Source organism: Aquarana catesbeiana, linkage group LG06 (genome assembly GCF_042186555.1).
Source record: "Aquarana catesbeiana isolate 2022-GZ linkage group LG06, ASM4218655v1, whole genome shotgun sequence".
Taxonomy (NCBI): domain Eukaryota; kingdom Metazoa; phylum Chordata; class Amphibia; order Anura; family Ranidae; genus Aquarana; species Aquarana catesbeiana.
The window spans coordinates 345436577-345453493 of NC_133329.1; the positions used below are offsets into that span (position 1 = coordinate 345436577).

At 42.1% G+C, this 16917-nt stretch overlaps 1 protein-coding gene across 12 annotated transcripts in view; it reads left to right on the forward strand.

Annotated features, from left to right (window-relative positions):
- The window catches only part of B3GALT1 (beta-1,3-galactosyltransferase 1), a 477862-nt gene that overhangs the window by 285557 nt on the left and 175388 nt on the right, over positions 1-16917 (forward strand). For 3 of the 12 annotated variants that reach the window (XM_073633983.1, XM_073633982.1, XM_073633984.1), the window contains one exon: positions 6352-6497. The exons of the other annotated variants lie outside the window; for them this stretch is intronic. The gene's annotated coding sequence lies outside the window, so the exon portion shown is untranslated. The remainder of the gene's footprint in view (positions 1-6351; positions 6498-16917) is intronic. 12 annotated transcript variants of the gene reach the window in all.

Below are 16917 nucleotides of genomic sequence, written 5' to 3' on the forward strand. Positions count from 1 at the left end.
CTATTACCTTAAAAAAAAAACAAAAAAAAACCTTTTGTTTATTTTCTATATTTTGCTGTGTAAACTCTTTACTCTTTAACATTGCATTACTTAAAAATGATTGTTCTCACCTGAAGTAATTTTAATAGCCCAAAGGTACAAGATTAATTTTAGCTTTGTTCACATTAGCCTTCAACTTCCACAAGTTTAATAATCCTCCAATTTTCATTGCTTCTAGCTGAAAATTAGGCACAGTGAGGAATGATTTAATACACTCCCTTAATAATTCTCAAGCACATCTTTTCTTCCTTCTGTATTCTAATTACATCCAAAATTGGTTTTCTCTGGAGCTCCTGTTAATTAGTAAGATGGTGTCCGTTAATATGCACAACGGCTATAAAATACCTTAAGTGCACAGTGATCAGAATATGCTTTCTGAACACATCTCAATTCCATGACCCCGCCAAATGAAACACATATATACGTCTGTCAATGGAAGGCAGCCTGAAATTGGATGTCATGGTACTGTGCTGAAGAAACTGATTTTAGCTCATTTTACTAATAGTATATTATACTGGCAGTTAGTTACATATTATAAAAATGGCAATGTTTACAATGTAATTTCTAGTAAATGTTGCAGTAAGTGAATATTTGGCATTTCTTGGGCAAAGATAAGCAGAATGATTCTACTCTACCTTTAGTAACTCGACATTAACTCACTTGGGGCCTCTTTATGGAAGTGGAACAGTTGGAGTATTGTTTAATAATAATCACAAACCCTTGGTACTGCAACATAAGACAAAATATTTCGGAAGGTTGGAAAAAAAAAAAAGAAGACTTTCTGTGTATATACCTTTATACTGTTAAAGCGTACATAATGCCAATATTTTTTGTTTTGGGTAGAACGTGTAAGCAACAGAACCTCTGTCAGGTTTTTATTGCTTTCTAGGTTCCTGCCAATAAGATTCACTCCTCTTATTTGTTCTGCTGACTATTGTCTCCAGCATTTGCAAAATCAAAATATTTTAGTTGTTACAAGCACATGAGGTGAGTGGGAATTTTCCAGTGGAGAAACCTGTACTGGTGACCACTCACTTTGGAGAGATCTCCTTTTACTTTGTGTTGTGTCTCTGGAACAGGAAGTTAAAGAGTAACTCCAATTTCCCCAGTTGTCTTCCAGGACAGCCCTTGAGAGATGGAGTCCCTCCCATCGACCCCGGAAACACATTGCCAAACAGTTCAAAAGGCGGTCCCCCAGGTCCCTGGTCAGTCATTTGTGTTTCCTCTGTCGGAGGAACATGTTGCCAGGAACCAGGAGAGGACTCTATCTCTCAGGGGCTGCCTGAGGGGAGCGGAGCCGCACAGGGGGACCGGGTCCTATCCAGAGGCTCCAATTTAGTCCTACCTTAAAATGCTTGGGGCTCGGGTACCGTCCTGCTGACAGGAGGAGACCCGTTACCCCCCTCTTTCCAGTGCCGAGGTGTGCCAGGGGCAGGTTGGTGCAGGTTCCCCCCAGGAGCAGTGACAAATGGATTCTTCCATCACAGCTCCTTGCTGCAATAGCGGTGGGGGTCGGAGACGCCGAGCGTCATTTCCGGCAGAACCGCGTCATCCTGTGTGCCGAGACTTCCAGTTCCGGGTCTCTAGAGGCACAAGGAGGAGGGGAAAGCCTGCGCTGAGGCCTACAAGTCCCGACCAGCTTCCAGCTATACCGGACTAGCGGCGGGACCGGGAGCTCGTGAGGGGGACCATGGAGGCTACTTCCCAGGACACTCCGGTGGATGCAGGCACCAGCCAAACCCAGGTAGGCTGCTGGGCAAGCCCTTACTGTGGTTTTTTCTGGGGTTTTGTTGTAAGGCTGGGATTTGTAGTACCCCATGGTGGTGGTTACCTCACAGTCCCGGGAGTATGAAGTGGTGGTTGCAGCACAGGTGCTTTTAATGAGAGTTTAAAAGGTTCTCTGATGCTAAAATAGTTTATTCTTTATTTTAGGGTAAGGAAGCTCCAAGGGAAGACAAGTCAGGCCACAAAAAATGCCCTAATTGTGGAAATAAGTTGTCCTCAGGCTCTAACAAAGCCTTATGCAAGCAGTGTATTGCAGGCTTACTTAAAACAGAGGCAGACTCTCCCTTGGCGGAATTCCTTGGCTCCTTTAAGGATGAGATGGCATCAACCTTTAAATCTCTCCGCGAGTTAATCGCAGATATAGGCACGTCTGCTTCCACCAGTAGAGCAGCTGCGATTTCCTCCTCACCATGCCTTACAACACCCAGTTTTGGGGAGCCCCGTACAGTCAGGGAGCATAGCCCCGTGTTAGTTAGCCCTGAATCCTCTGACGCAGACTCAGATGAGGATCAGACTGTAGCTAACAAAGCCGCAAAATACAAGCTGTCTCTGGAGGATGTAGACGAGCTGTTGAGCGCTATTTATGATACGCTGGAAATTGATGAGGAAGAAACTCAATTGACCAGACATGATAAAATGTATGAGGCTCTGGGGAAAAAGAAAGCTAAGGTATTCCCTATACATAGTGTGCTTTCTGACCTTGTCTGCAAGGAATGGGCCGAGCCAGATAAAAAGGTCTTCTTCCCAAATTCCCTTAAAAGGAGATTCCCCTTTGATGAGAGCCCAGAGGCGGTCTGGAATAAATATCCTAAACTAGACGCCCCTCTGTCCAAAGTCTCAAAACAATCTGACCTTGCTTTTGAGGATATGGGTCATTTAAAGGACCCAATGGACAGGAAAACAGACATAGTCTTAAAAAGGGCCTGGGATGCTTCTATGGCAGGTTTAAAACCAGCTCTGGCCACTTCTTGTGTTGCCAGGAATCTGGAGTTCTGGTTAGCCCAACTAGAAGAGCATCTAAAGGCAGGCACGCCTAGGGGGGAGCTCTTAAAAACCTTCCCTATGCTTTTTAAGGCGACAAGTTTCATCTCTGACGCTTCCACTGATGCCATAAAATTTACGGCTAAAACAGCAGCACTTTCTGTCGCAGCCAGGAGGTCAGTCTGGATGAAAACTTGGGGGGGAGACTTGGCGTCTAAAACACGCTTGTGCAGTGTCCCCTTTACAGGAGACCTAGTCTTCGGGCCTGAACTAGATACCGCCTTGGAAAGAACGGCGGATAAAAGGAAAACCTTTCCTATTAAAAAGAAAAATTTTCAAAGAAAATGTTTTCATCCCTCAAAGGAACCCTCCAAATCAGAGAAGGAGTTCAAACCCAAAAAGCACTGGACAGGACAAAAAGGGAAAGGGGGCATACTTTTTAACCGCCCCAATGCAAACCCTAAACCCCAGTGACATCAGGGTCCCGGTGGGAGGAAGGTTAGTGAATTTTCTCCCACAGTGGGAAAAGATAACCTCAAACGAGTTTGTCTTGAACATTATAAAAAGAGGGTATGCGCTGGAGTTTCACAGCGATCCACCCTCAAAGTTTCTTGTGACAAAGCTTCTAAGGCACTCAGAAAAGGCCAAGGCCTTACCTCTGTTAATAGGGGAAATGGTGGATCAAGAGGTATTGACACCAGCCCCTATTCAGGAACAGGGGGACGGTTTTTACTCGCACATTTTTGTGGTAAAAAAGCCGTCCGGGAAGTTCAGACTAATCATGAACCTCTGACCTCTGAACCGCTCCATCCGATACAAAAAATTCCAGATGGAGTCCATCTACTCGATAAGGAATCTTCTCCAAAAAGAGGTGTTCATGGCTACCTTGCATTTAAGGGACACCTATCTGCATATCCCAATAAGGAAGGAACGCCAGAAATTTCTTCGGATGGCGATCCAGATAGACACCAAAGTTTATTATTTCCAGTGCAGAGCACTTCCTTTCGGACTGTCGTCCTCCCCGAGAATCTTTACCAAAGTTCTCGGGGAGGCATTAGTTCCGTTAAGACTACAGTCAGTCACGATTATTCCATATCTAGACGACTTACTCCTCGGCCCATTCGGAGAAACAACTTCGTCAGGACCTAGAGTTGACACAGCTCAGCCTGAGGCAGTTGGGGTGGATAGCCAGTCTGGAAAAGTCCAAGACTACCCCAACACAGGAAATTTTGTACTTGGGGTACAAGATCCTGTCAGTAGAGCAGAGGATAGTCCTGCCGGAAGAAAAGATATTGAATCTGCGCCAGAAAAAAACTTTTCTTCAAAGCAGCGCCAAGTGTACAGTGAGGGAGGTGATGTCGGTCTTAGGACTGATGACAGCAGCCATTCCAGATGTACAATGGGCCAGGTTCCACCAAAGAAACCTCCAGAGGTTTCTGTTGGAACAATTAAAAAACAGAGATCTGGAAGAAGAAATTTCAATCCCCTCCAGAGTAACGCGCTCCCTCTGGTGGTGGAAAGAGTCAGAGAATTTGAACAAAGGGGTTCTCTGGATCTCTCCCGTAACATCCATACTAACTACGGATGCGAGCAGCTGGGGCTGGGGAACCCACCTCAACTCAGACTGGGCACAAGGCAGGTGGACGGCAGAGGAGAAGCTCCTCTCGTCCAATTGGAAGGAGCTAACAGCTGTCCTCAGGGCTCTGTTATTCTTTCAGAATACAATACAAGGTCATCATCTACAGGTCCGTTCAGACAATATGACGGCTGTAGCTTATATAAACAAGCAAGGGGGCCCCAGAAGTCATCGACTAATGCTGGTGGCCAGTCGCATGTTTCAATTGGCAGAATCCAATCTGGCATCCATCTCTGCAGTTCACTTGAAAGGGGAGCTCAACAACACTGCAGATTTCTTGAGTCGACAACGAGTGTCAAATCAAGAATGGTCTCTACACCCGGAAGTGTTCAACTACATAGCAGCTTACTGGGGAAAACCAGTAGTGGACCTGTTTGCAAACAAGGAGAATGCAAAAGTTCCAAATTTTTGCTCGCTACACCCAGGAGATCAGCCCTGGGCAGTAGACGCCTTACAGACCCCATGGACCTTCAGTTTAGCGTATGTGTTTCCTCAGCTTCACCTCATCCCGAGGGTTTTAGTGAAGTTTATAGTAGAGGAAACGTGTTTAATCTTAGTGGCACCGTTTTGGCCCAAGAGACCATGGTTCACAACGTTGCTATGGTTAACAGACCAACCTCCTCTGAGGCTTCCCTGCAGATCAGACCTTTTGTCGCAGGGACCTCTCTTTCATCCACAAGTATCCATGCTGAACCTCTCAGCGTGGTTACTGAGGAGGAAATTTTGAGGAGCAAGGGCCTGACTGACAGAGTGATTCAGACTCTGCTACAGAGTGGAAAACCTGTCAATCAGGCCATTTACAGGAAGGTCTGGAGAAAATTTAACAGCTGGTTGAACAGCCGAGGTGAGGTAAACATGGATACAGCAAATATCCTGCAGTTTCTCCAGGAGGGGATAGACAAAGGGCTAACTCCTAGTACTATTAAGGTCCAGATAGCGGCCTTAAGTGTATACTTAGAGAAAAGGTTGCAAGAAGATCCTTTCATTGCTAGGTTCTGTAAAGCAATCTCCAGACGCAAACCAGTTAGAGTTAACATCGCCCCATCCTGGGATCTATCAGTCGTTCTAAAGGCATTTTTGGGGTCACCTTTTGAACCTATCTCAGAGGCCTCTCTAAGACTGGTCACTCTCAAGACAGTACTGCTTGTGGCAATCACTTCAGCACGCAGAGTTAGTGAAATCCAAGCCCTCTCTGTCAGAGAGCCCTTCCTCCAAATTCTGGAAGACAGAGTCATCCTAAAGACAGACCCTGGGTTCTTACCAAAGGTGGCATCTAATTTCCATAGGTCACAAGATATTGTCCTCCCTTCTTTCTGTCAGAAGGCTTCAAACGAGAAAAAAAAGCGTTTTCATTTATTAGATGTGAGGAGGTGTATCCTAGAGTATCTTAGGGTAACCAATCCATTCAGAATCTCAGATTCACTTTTTGTTCTTTTTTCCGGACAACGTAAGGGGCAAAAAGCTTCAAAAGTCACCATAGCTAGGTGGATTGGGCTAGCTATAGCAGAGGGCTATAAGACAGTAAACAAAGATCCTCCTGGGGGTATTAAAGCCCACTCCATAAGGGCATTATCAGCATCCTGGGCAGAAAGAGCTGGTGCCACCCCGGAGCAAATATGTAAAGCAGTCACGTGGTCAAGCTTTTCCACCTTTACAAGGCATTATCGACTGGACTTAATGTCCAGTCAGGATCAGGCTTTTGGGAGAAAAGTTCTCCAAGCCGTGGTCCCCCCCTAATCTGGTGAGTACTTGGGGATCCTCTCAAGGGCTGTCCTGGAAGACAACTGGGGAAAACTGGAGTTAGACTTACCGGTAACTTTCCAGTGGTCTTCCAGGACAGCACGATCCCACCCTTTTTTGATTATGTGAATGTACTAACACTATTACCTGTTATGGTTATGTTTTTACAGTTCCATCCTTCGGTTCTTGGTGAATGACTGACCAGGGACCTGAGGGACCGCCTTTTGAACTGTTTGGCAATGTGTTTCCGGGGTCGATGGGAGGGACTCCATCTCTCAAGGGCTGTCCTGGAAGACCACTAGAAAAGAAGTTACAGGTAAGTCTAACTCCAGTTTTTGTTGAGAAAAAAAAGACAACCAACTTTGGGTGATGAATGTACATTACATTTTAAAAAAACTTTGTAGCAGAGTCTTACCTGTTTCTGTTCTTATGAAAAAGCTGTATGTTCAACCTTGTCCCTGGAATACTGATTCTGAATGGGAGAATCTGTGTACACTGTATTTACCTGATGCACTTGCAGAGGAAAGTTACATTGTCTGCTACTTTTTAGAAGTACTTAACCCTTCAGCCCCTTTCACACGGGCGCCACTGTTGGACGGACTCTGCCTGCTTAGCGGGGATCAGCAGAGCGATCATTGTGCAGAGTGGAGACGGACCCAGTCCCGCTCTCCTCTATGGGGAGATCAGGTGAAAATGGACCGCCTGTCCGTTTTCATCCGATTCGCCAGGCAGATGAAAAATAGGACCACCATCCATCTAGATTTGGCGGACATGATCGGATAGCGGCGGATGTCAGCGGACATGTCACCGCTGACATCCGCTGCTCCATAGGAGTGAATGTAGGGTCCGATCAGGTCCACCTGAAAAACTGACAGCTGATTGGACAGTCCGTGTGAAAGGGGCCTTTGGAAGTATCTCACCGAAAATTAGAAATTTTTATTGCAAAGGATGCCCTAAAATTTTACTTGTATTTTAGTGTAAACTTCTGGGAAAATCAATGAGCCAATCACACAAGCAAGAAATTACATTTCTGGGGAAGTTCTGTGTACAGAACACCTCCAGGTTGCCATATTGCATTGAATTTTACAGAAAATGACAGTGCGGCAGGATGAAATGGCAAGGTAACTTCTAATAACATTTAAAAAGAACTAAAGTCAAACCTTTGTTTGCTTATTTTGGATAGAGTAAGTACCATTAGCATTGAAAAAAACAGACTCGATTCCCCCTCGATGTGGATGGAAGAATCCGCTGCACTCTGCATTTTATATTCTGACAGCGGGGAGGCTTCCCCATCACCAGAATACACTGATCCGCATTGCAGGCTATAGCCTCCAGCTCTGGCTTAAGAGTTTAGTGTTCATGCCAAATCTTTATGATTGACTGTTAAGTACCTAAATAATGAATAAGCAACACATTTTAAAGCAGAGTTCCACCCAATTTTGAGAGGTGGTCTTAAACGAAGACCACCTTTCCACCCCTCGTTTTTGGATATTTAAACATTATATTTACTTTCTCTCATACTTTTTTGTAAGTACTAAGAGTACTTCCGATCCAGACGGGCCGTGACGTCACATCCTCTTCTGCGGCGAGCCCCCAGTTGTCTTCTGGGATGTGTGTGTGTCCCAGAAGACAAGCTGGCCATTCACAAAACGCCACGTGACTCGCGTATGTCGGAAACCGCAAGGCTCCACTGCCGGTTTCCCTTCACCCGATCCGATGGATATTGCGGGCTCCCTGGACATGTAAGTGTCCTTATTAAAAGTCAGCAGCTACAGTGTTTTCAGCTGCTGACTTTTTAAAAAAAAATTTTGTCTATAACACCGCTTTAAGTTTGAATCCAGTTCATTTGGTTAAAACTGCTGTAGATAAAAAACATAAATTCTTCCCAAGATAGGGAAGAGTGAGTACAAGAGTTAGTCTAATTAGTTTGTATTAAATAAACATTAATGAAAGCAAGCAAAACTGTTCAATGCTATGTGTCTTCCTTAGATGTTAATTCACCCCTTGTGTAATAATGAAATGATTTGGAGTTCACAAAGAACTAATTAGTAATAATAATTTGATGGATAAGTATGAAGAGATGGTTTTAGTAAAGAGTAAATTTAGGGTCTGCCAGGGTTGGCGGCTGATCATTGCATTTATTTATTTATTTTCTGTTTTTATTTCTGTGCTAGTAATAAAAAAAACACTAAATCAAGTCGATTCAGTTTTTTTTTCTTTGTAACCATGGCTGCAGTGCTTGCTTAAAGTTGACCATATACTGATCAATTCAGCCAGCTCAGTAGGGACCGGCTGAATTTCAATCAGTCTAGTTATCCCTGCTCAAAAGAAGGTGATCATTTGATTGACTTCTATCAAAGGGACATGCTGGAAATTTTTTGTCAGAATACAGTGTCCCAGGTGGGAGGGGGGTAAGAAGGATTTCTCCATCCATCTAGTTTTTTTTGATGGAGGAATTTGTACTTTTTTTTTTAATGGGTACAGCTCACTGGCTGTACCCAATAGGGTTAAGACAAACCATTTACCATTGTTCAGGGTGCTTACAATGATCAGCTTTTAGTTATGTAAATCCTTTATCCCAAAAGCTAGTGTAACTGCATGCTGTGTGAGCTGGAGTTTGGCTCCAATTTGGTAGTGTATCTAAATCTGCTAGTACATCTAACACCCCCTCCCCCCAGAATGCTGTTGTCCAAAGGTGCCCCTGTGCTCCTTCATCCAGAGTGGGGGCACTCGAATACAGGAGATGTGCTACTGTCCAGATCACCAGGTGAAAACAGAGGGGAAAAAGCCAAAAAAAAAAAAACGAATGCAGCCACCACATTTAAGAACTGGTAAACTGAGGTGCTAGTATTGGCTTTCTTTTTTTTTTTTTCTGTTTATCTGGCCAATAACAGGCTTCCTGTCATAGGGTGGCTGCACTCTGGATGGAGGATCAACGGAGACACCCTTGGACAGCATCATTGTCAGTCTCAGGAGAGGTTAGATAGACTAGTAGATTTAGATGGACTTCCAAATTAAAGCTGAACTCCAGCTAACACTTTTTAAGCAGTTAGTTTTTTTTCTTTTTAGGGATAAAGGTTTTTTTACAAATGAATACAAATAGACCATTGTAAACATCCCTGTCCGGGTTAACTGGTTTTCCTCAACCAAACTGCCACTTTTGATCTGTTAAAGGAAGATGAAAAATAACACTTGCTGGCTGGTTCACCATGTAAACAAATTAGCGCAGCCACCATGTCTGAGAATTGATTAATAGCAAGATAATACATTTTTGTTTGCGGGCTTACAGAAATCCTGCTTTAAGCATCATCACATTTCACTGGATAGCATCACCAGTGTCCTTTGTTATTTATTGTATGAAGTCCCGATAATTTTCATTTGTACCTTTTGTATTCATAAAGGAAATCTGTACTAAGAAAAACATGGATGCTGCTGGTGCTGTCTTTCCCTTGTGAAAATGTTCTCTATATTGCTGTCATACCAAACTAATGGCCTTTTTAAATCCGTGACTGGAACAAATATGCAAATTTAACGTTAACATTTTCTAAGCAAAGTTTATTTTTTATTTTTTCCAATTGATTTTCATAAATTGATTATTCAATCTGTGTGCATTTTCTTTGCAAATTGCCCAAAAAGTCAGAGATTTTTTGAGGAGGAGGTTGGCAATGGCAGCCTCCTTATTTCTATCAGTACAGTCTTTATTTATACTTTATAGTCTTGTTTATAACAAGGCAGCAGATAAAGCGGAGTTCCAGTCTTTTTTTAACCTACAATGTTTCCAATGCCCCCCTGGTATACAGTGCTAAATGGAATTTTTTTTCTTTTTGTTTGTTTCTAAGTACCTTTTTTTTTATATATCTTCAGGCAGCACTGCCTATCCCGGCCGCCTAGGCGATGATGTCAGTAGGTGATTCCCATTGACTTCTGGTATATCCGCATCCTCTATCCCAGGAGTACCAGGGAAACCTAATGAAATCTTGTGGTAATTAAATACAATATGAAACCCGGCAATCAACTGCACCATGCAGTGTCATTACTGCACAGGTGCGAGATCGGGAGGTGCATGCTGGGTAGTCAGCCACACCGAATTTCTTCGGGTACTCTTTTTTTAGAGCCGGTGATCGGCTTTCCAGGTATAACAACCGATGCGGATAAAAGCTGCTCAGCTGTTATACCGGAGGAGCGGGAAGGGACGCCCCCCCTCCCGTCGCCTCCCGCCGCTCTTACCGGGCCTCCCGATCCACCGGGAGGCCTGATCACCAATCCGCCTCCTCTGGCGACCGTAAGCGGCTTCGTTCCAGCCTCCTAATAGTAAACACGGAAGCGACGTCATGACGTCACTTCTCGTTTACTCGGCTGCCAATGGTGCCGGTTTTAAAAAAATATACAATATACAAAAACGGCGATCTGAATACTTTGAAGTACAAAGGAGGGATCCCTCCATAAAGAGTACCTGTCACCACCTATTACTGTCACAAGGGATGTTTACATTCCTTGTGACAGCAATAAAAGAGATCATTTTTTTTTTAAACACAATTTATAAATATAAAAATAAATAAAAAAATAAAAGAAAAACAATTTTTAAAGCGCCCCCCTCTCCGTGAGCTCACGCAGCAAAGAAAACGCATTCAGAAGTCGCGCCCACATATGTAAACGGTGTTCAAATCACACATGTGAGGTATCGCCACGATCATCAGAGCGAGAGCAATAATTCTAGCACTAGACCTCCTCTGTAACTCTAACCTGGTAACCGTAAAAAAAATTTAAAGAGTCGCCTGTGGAGATTTTTAGGTACCATAGTTTGTCGCCATTCAACGAGTGTGTGCAATTATAAAGCGTGACATGTTTGGTATCTATTTACTCGGCATAACATCATCTTTCACATTATACAAAAAAATTGGGCTAACTTTACTGTTTGTTTTTTTTTAAATTCATGAAAGTGTCCCTTTTCCCAAAAAGTTGAGTTTAAAACACTTCTGCACAAATACCGTGTGATATAAAATATTGCAACAATCACCATTTTATTCTCTAGATTCTCTGCTAAAAAATATATATAGTGTTTGGGGGCTCTAAGTAATTTTCTAGCAAAAAATATGGATTTTAACTTGTAAACACCAAATGTCAAAAAATAGGCTTAGTCATGAAAGGGTAATGATAATCATGGGGGGAGTTCTTTGTTAAAAATTGATTATGGAGACTGGAGCCCGACTTTAATAAATAGTTCTAACCCCTTTCAAGTAGCTCTCGAATGACAAGTCAGGTGGCACAATACACATGAGCTGTTGTTTGGGCCATCATAGGTCTGTGGCTTCCTAAAGAATATGGTATATTGTCTTCATCAGAGGAGTGGGTGGAATCTAGTGGGCCACCTCTCCAACAACATGGCTTTAGATGTCAGCCCAAATCTCTCTCTCTCTCTTGATGGCTATTATCTAAACTAATTTATTTTTACATTTAAGGCTTCATGTACACTGCTGCTGGTAAACGGACGTTTAGGAGCAGTTGGGCGTTTTTTTTCAGCTGTCCCTGAACTCTGCTCTATGGTAACTTACCAGTACATGTACACAGGGTCGTTTATAGTAGTTTCTAGGCAGTTGAGTTTAGAAGCATTTTTTGGAAAGCAAAAAAATGCATTCAGGACGGATGTTCAGAGGCATTTGAAACGCCAAATGCCTGTAACAGCTTGTAAATGTGGTAACTCGCGTTTAACCCTGTTTTGTTTACAGGCATTTTTAATTTTTGACTATTTGAATAAAAAAAACGCTTCTATACGTAAACGCGGAAAACAGATGTTTTTAAACGTCGGTTACTATTTGTCAAGTTAAATCGTTCAGGAGAGATTGTAAAACATCCCGTGTACTTAAGCCTAATAGTGTAAAATGTATACCAAAACAGCCAAAAGCAACAAACAATATGTTTATTAATACAACAAGGTTTTCTTTTGTGAGCATTTTTAATCTATACACTTCCAAATTTTCATATAAAAGCCTTTATTGGATATTTTGTTATACGTTTCTCTGTATGTGTAGATTCATTCTTTTTTTTTTTTGCTGCCCAAGGCTTCTATTCAGTACATCCAATTTTGTCCACTGAAAAAGTAATTGGCTCCTTAAGTCACTTTTACAATGCTATTTAGTTGTAAGATATAAAAACTATAACAGTATGCTAATGCTTTGTTAGTGTGCATGTGTGTAGCCATGTGTGCTTGTTGTGCTTTGAGGGGTGCAGAGATGGTGAGATCTGCTAGTCATTATGTTGCAGTTGATCACAGCCCAAAGAGCAATTATAGGCAACAAGTGACTCTTTTCACTACTAGGTCAGCCAGCCTATACTTTAACATTGCTATTTTCAGATAGTTTATCTTAAAGCAGACCTTCACTTATACAAAACACTGCAAACCTAAAACAAAACATTCCATCCCAACCAGCATAATCTGAAAAGCTGATTTAAAAAAAACAAAAAAAAACTAGGTTTAAAGTGTAGGTTCACCTTTTCACAAAAATGAAAAGGTTAACTAACATTGTACATGCTCTCTGGTCCCCGCGGCCTTTACCTCCGTGGATGATTGGCTTTCACTGCCCAAGCAGCTGGTGCAGCAGTCTAGGAATTTGAAAGCTGCAATCTTCGTCCTCTTCTTTCCTTAGGGATGCCAGAACTGGTCAAAACATTCACATGCCGGTGCTGGCCTTTTAGAAACTCTCGGATATGTCCCAGGATACCTGAGGAATGGGTGGGGGGGGGAGAAGACCATGACTTTCAAATCCCTGGACCACTGCACCAGCTGCGTGGAAGGTAAAAGCTAATCATCCATGGAGGTAAATGCAACGGACAGGGAAGGGGGTGTAGGGAGGGTGTGTAGTGTGTTAGTTCACCTAACTTAAAGTGGATGTAAACCCGAAAAAAATTTTTTTTTTTTTTTTATATCATACTGTAGAGTATAAGATTTCCTATCATTTGAGCCCAGTCTTGCCACACAGAGTTAATCCAGCTCTGAGCAATCCTCTTTTATTGTTCAGTGAGAAAAATCTTGACAAACTGAGAAAAACTTTGTCAAATACTCCCCCTTGCTGTGAGTGACAGCCTAAGACACATGCAGTATTTTTTAATTCCCTCCCCCACTCCTTTCAGCAGCTCTGCAAGGATTGGCTGTTCCACACCTCAGCGTGATTTGGCATGCTGAAGTCATGTGGTTACTTTCCTGTCTTTTCACTGGATGTTAGAGATCATAGCAGAAGTTCAGCAGAAGTTCAGTGTTATAAATACACAGGGGAGTGTAGAGGTGGGCGGGGAATCTACTGACATCACGGCTCCACCCACCGAGCTCCAGACAACAGACCCACCCACAGAATCTGCAGTTTTTCGGGTCTCATAACAGAGGGGAGACATTTGACAGGTAAAGATACATGCAGGAGGCATGTATATCCTTATAGATAACCCCTATGGCAGTAGTTTAGAAAGGATGACATTGGGTTTACATCCACTTTAAGGTGAACTTGCACTTTAACACTTTCTCTATTCTGGCCTAACTGAGAATGACATCTCTTCCACCCCTGAAACCTTCTGGGATATCACACTACATATCCCATAAGGCATCATTTTCAACACAGTGGCCAGAGGGGGGCAGACCTGGCAGCCCGTTATCAGGAGGCTGGCTGTCTGAGCCAGGAAGAGACCGCCTGTTTCTGATAAAATCAGAAAGGGAGATCCCTGTGCGCTACCCGGTGTTAAGCAACTGATCACAGCAGGACAGCACTGAGTTTTCTGGGCCCATGAGTATGCTTTTTGGGATAACCCAGAAGACAAGATAAGTGGGAATTTTTTTTTTTTTAAGAGTACGTGGGAAGTGAAGGTCCTCTTTAAAGTGGTTGTAAACCGCAGTCATGAAATTTGAACTAAGCACATATATCTGTAGTGTTTACTTGTCTCTTTCCAAAGCTCTAAGTGTCATTTCTCTCTGGTGCTTCGTTCCTCTGTAGCATGAGTAATTTTTGCAAAGTCCAACATATGAGATAATGTGACCTAAAAATTTGTGTCGGGGAGGGAGATAAGCACACAGCTTGTCTATTCAGAATACAGCTCTGTATGTTCCTTCATTCCTCTGCCTATGTGGAGGGGAGGTGTGTGTCCCTTTTCTCCAATCAGCTCTCACATTGTATCTCAGAGCTGTCACTACAGTTCTCCACTTCCTTCTCTGTACTACTGTACTACTCATAGGTGCATAAGGATTTTAACACTTTGAAGGGATGTAGAGACGAGAAGGCTGCAGTTAAACAAGTAAACCTATGTAGGAGGATTTATTTCATCTCTGTGTATCATCTAAGGCTGTTCACTTCACTGGGTATATGTGAGGGTTTATATCCACTTTAAGTTGTACATGACTATATAGAGGAAAAAAAAAAAAACTGAGACTCATGTTGCACTTTAAAACCTTTAGCCAGGCTGTTAAAATATTAAGAGTGTTGCAGTAGATTCTGCTTTTTATGTACATTAACACTGTATTGTATAATACCCTCCTACAGTTAGCAAATAATAAATCTTGCTTTCCTGTTAATATTGCACTGGACTAGTCAGAGAATCGCACAGATTTTCCTTTTTATACTTCCCCACCTGTCTTTGTTTTTTCTTCCTCCCATCTGTCCATTTTTACACCATAACGGACCAGAAAAATAGAGCACCACTTATGTACGCTTTATTATTGGCAATAAAGCCACAAAGCCGCTAAAGCCACTTGTTTGGTCTTCTGCAATTACTTCATGATTATCTGATGATGTTGTAATTATATATTTTCACATTACAAAGGATTATGCCAATAATCAACTACATCAGCCCGAATTCGAACTGGCCTTTTGTGTGAAATTTGCTTCTATATATAAGGTACTTCAAGCTAAATTCCTGAAAACAATTTTTTTTTTACTTTTGCAATATAAAAATAAATGACCTCTAATGATGGGTGTCCCATGTGTGGATGCTGCTGCGTATAGGATTAACCCATACTCCATTATAAGTGCTGCACATCCTGCACTCAAACTTACAATTTCAACTCTACTGCAGTGATGGTAGTGGGTTGCTTTCTACCTTGTTCATTCACAAAATGTCTTGTATTCTTTTCACAGAATACAAGGTGCTCTGTGAATGGATTAGGGGAGATGGCGATGTTCTTCTGCCCCTCATCTCCCCTCGTCCAATCACAGAATGACCCTCAATCCTCATTGTATTACAGCTGTACTGGAACTGGAAGTATCAGTGCCAGAGGTTTGGAACTTGTAGTAGCATACAGGATGAATGAAAATACAAGTTTTACCTAATGCCACAGCATCTACACATGGGAGACCCAAGATTAGAGTTATTTTACTTTTACATAGAAAATATTCAAATAAATAAATTGCATTTCCTGGAGTTCAGCTTTAAAATTGTCAATCAGTAGTAGGATGTACAGGGAATAAATTCTAAGCCCTGACTTTTAAGCACTCCAGTCTGATTTTTGTACACAACCTATTGTATGTGCTAATTACTGGAATATGTGTTAATGGCAGTGAATTTTCCTATTAGTATTGAAGTGAACCTGTGCCCAGATGGTATACTTAAATATTCCCAATGTGCAGTGGAAGTCCTTTAATACAAGCCTTCATTAATCTCCTATATCTACAAGCATTGTGGAGTAATTAATTTTTCAAAATTCATAACACAAGCCCTAGGTTTTTCTATGAGAACAGCTCTTGGCACCCTGCCAGCACTCTGATGTAAACACACAGGAGGTGTTTTATAATCTGTTAGAAATGGACTTAAATGACTCCGGGGTCTCTTTTGGGATCATTAACCACTTCAGCCCCGGAAGATTTGGCTGCTGAATGACCGGGCCATTTTTTGCGATTCGGCACTGCGTCACTTTAACTGATAATTGCACGGTCGTGCGACGCTGCACCCAAACAAAATTGTCATCCTTTTTTTCCCACAAATTGAGATTTCTTATGGTGGTATTTGATCGCCTCTGCGGTTTTCATTTTTTATGCTATCAACAAAAAAAGAGCAACAATTTTGAAAAAAACACGATATTTTGTACTTTTTGCTATAATAAATATCCCCATTTTTTTTAAAAAAAGCAAAGTTTAGGCCAATATGTATTCTTCTACATATTTTTGGTAAAAAATCGCAATAAATGTATATTGATTGGTTTACGCAAAAGTTATAGCGTCTACAAAATAGGGGATAGATTTATAGCATTTTTATTATTATTTTTACTAGTAATGGCGGCAATCTGCGATTTTTATCGGGACCGCGACATTGTGGCGGAAACATTTTTGGGACCATTGGCATTTATACAGCGATCAGTGTTATAAAAATGCACTGATTACTGTAAAAATGTCACTGGCAGGGAAGGGATTAACACTAGGGGGTGATCAAGGGGTTAACTGTGTTTCTAACTGTAGGGGGAGAGCATTGACCTAGAAGAAATGACAAATTGTGATTTCTAGCTATTAGGAACTCATGATCTGTCTCTCCTCACAGAACAGAACAGCTACGACGGCTTGCGCGATCATGCCGACCTACCGCAGTATAATGACGGCGGCTGGTCGGCAAGCTGTTAAAGTGATTCTAAAATCAACCTTTTTTCATTTTTTTTTTATCTGAAAGTAGACCTAAATGCGAAACTTTTTTTTTTTTTTTACTTTTTTTGGATAGAGTAAGGGGGGGTTAAAACTGGTGTTCATTTTATTTTTGCCATCTGTTTCCCCATT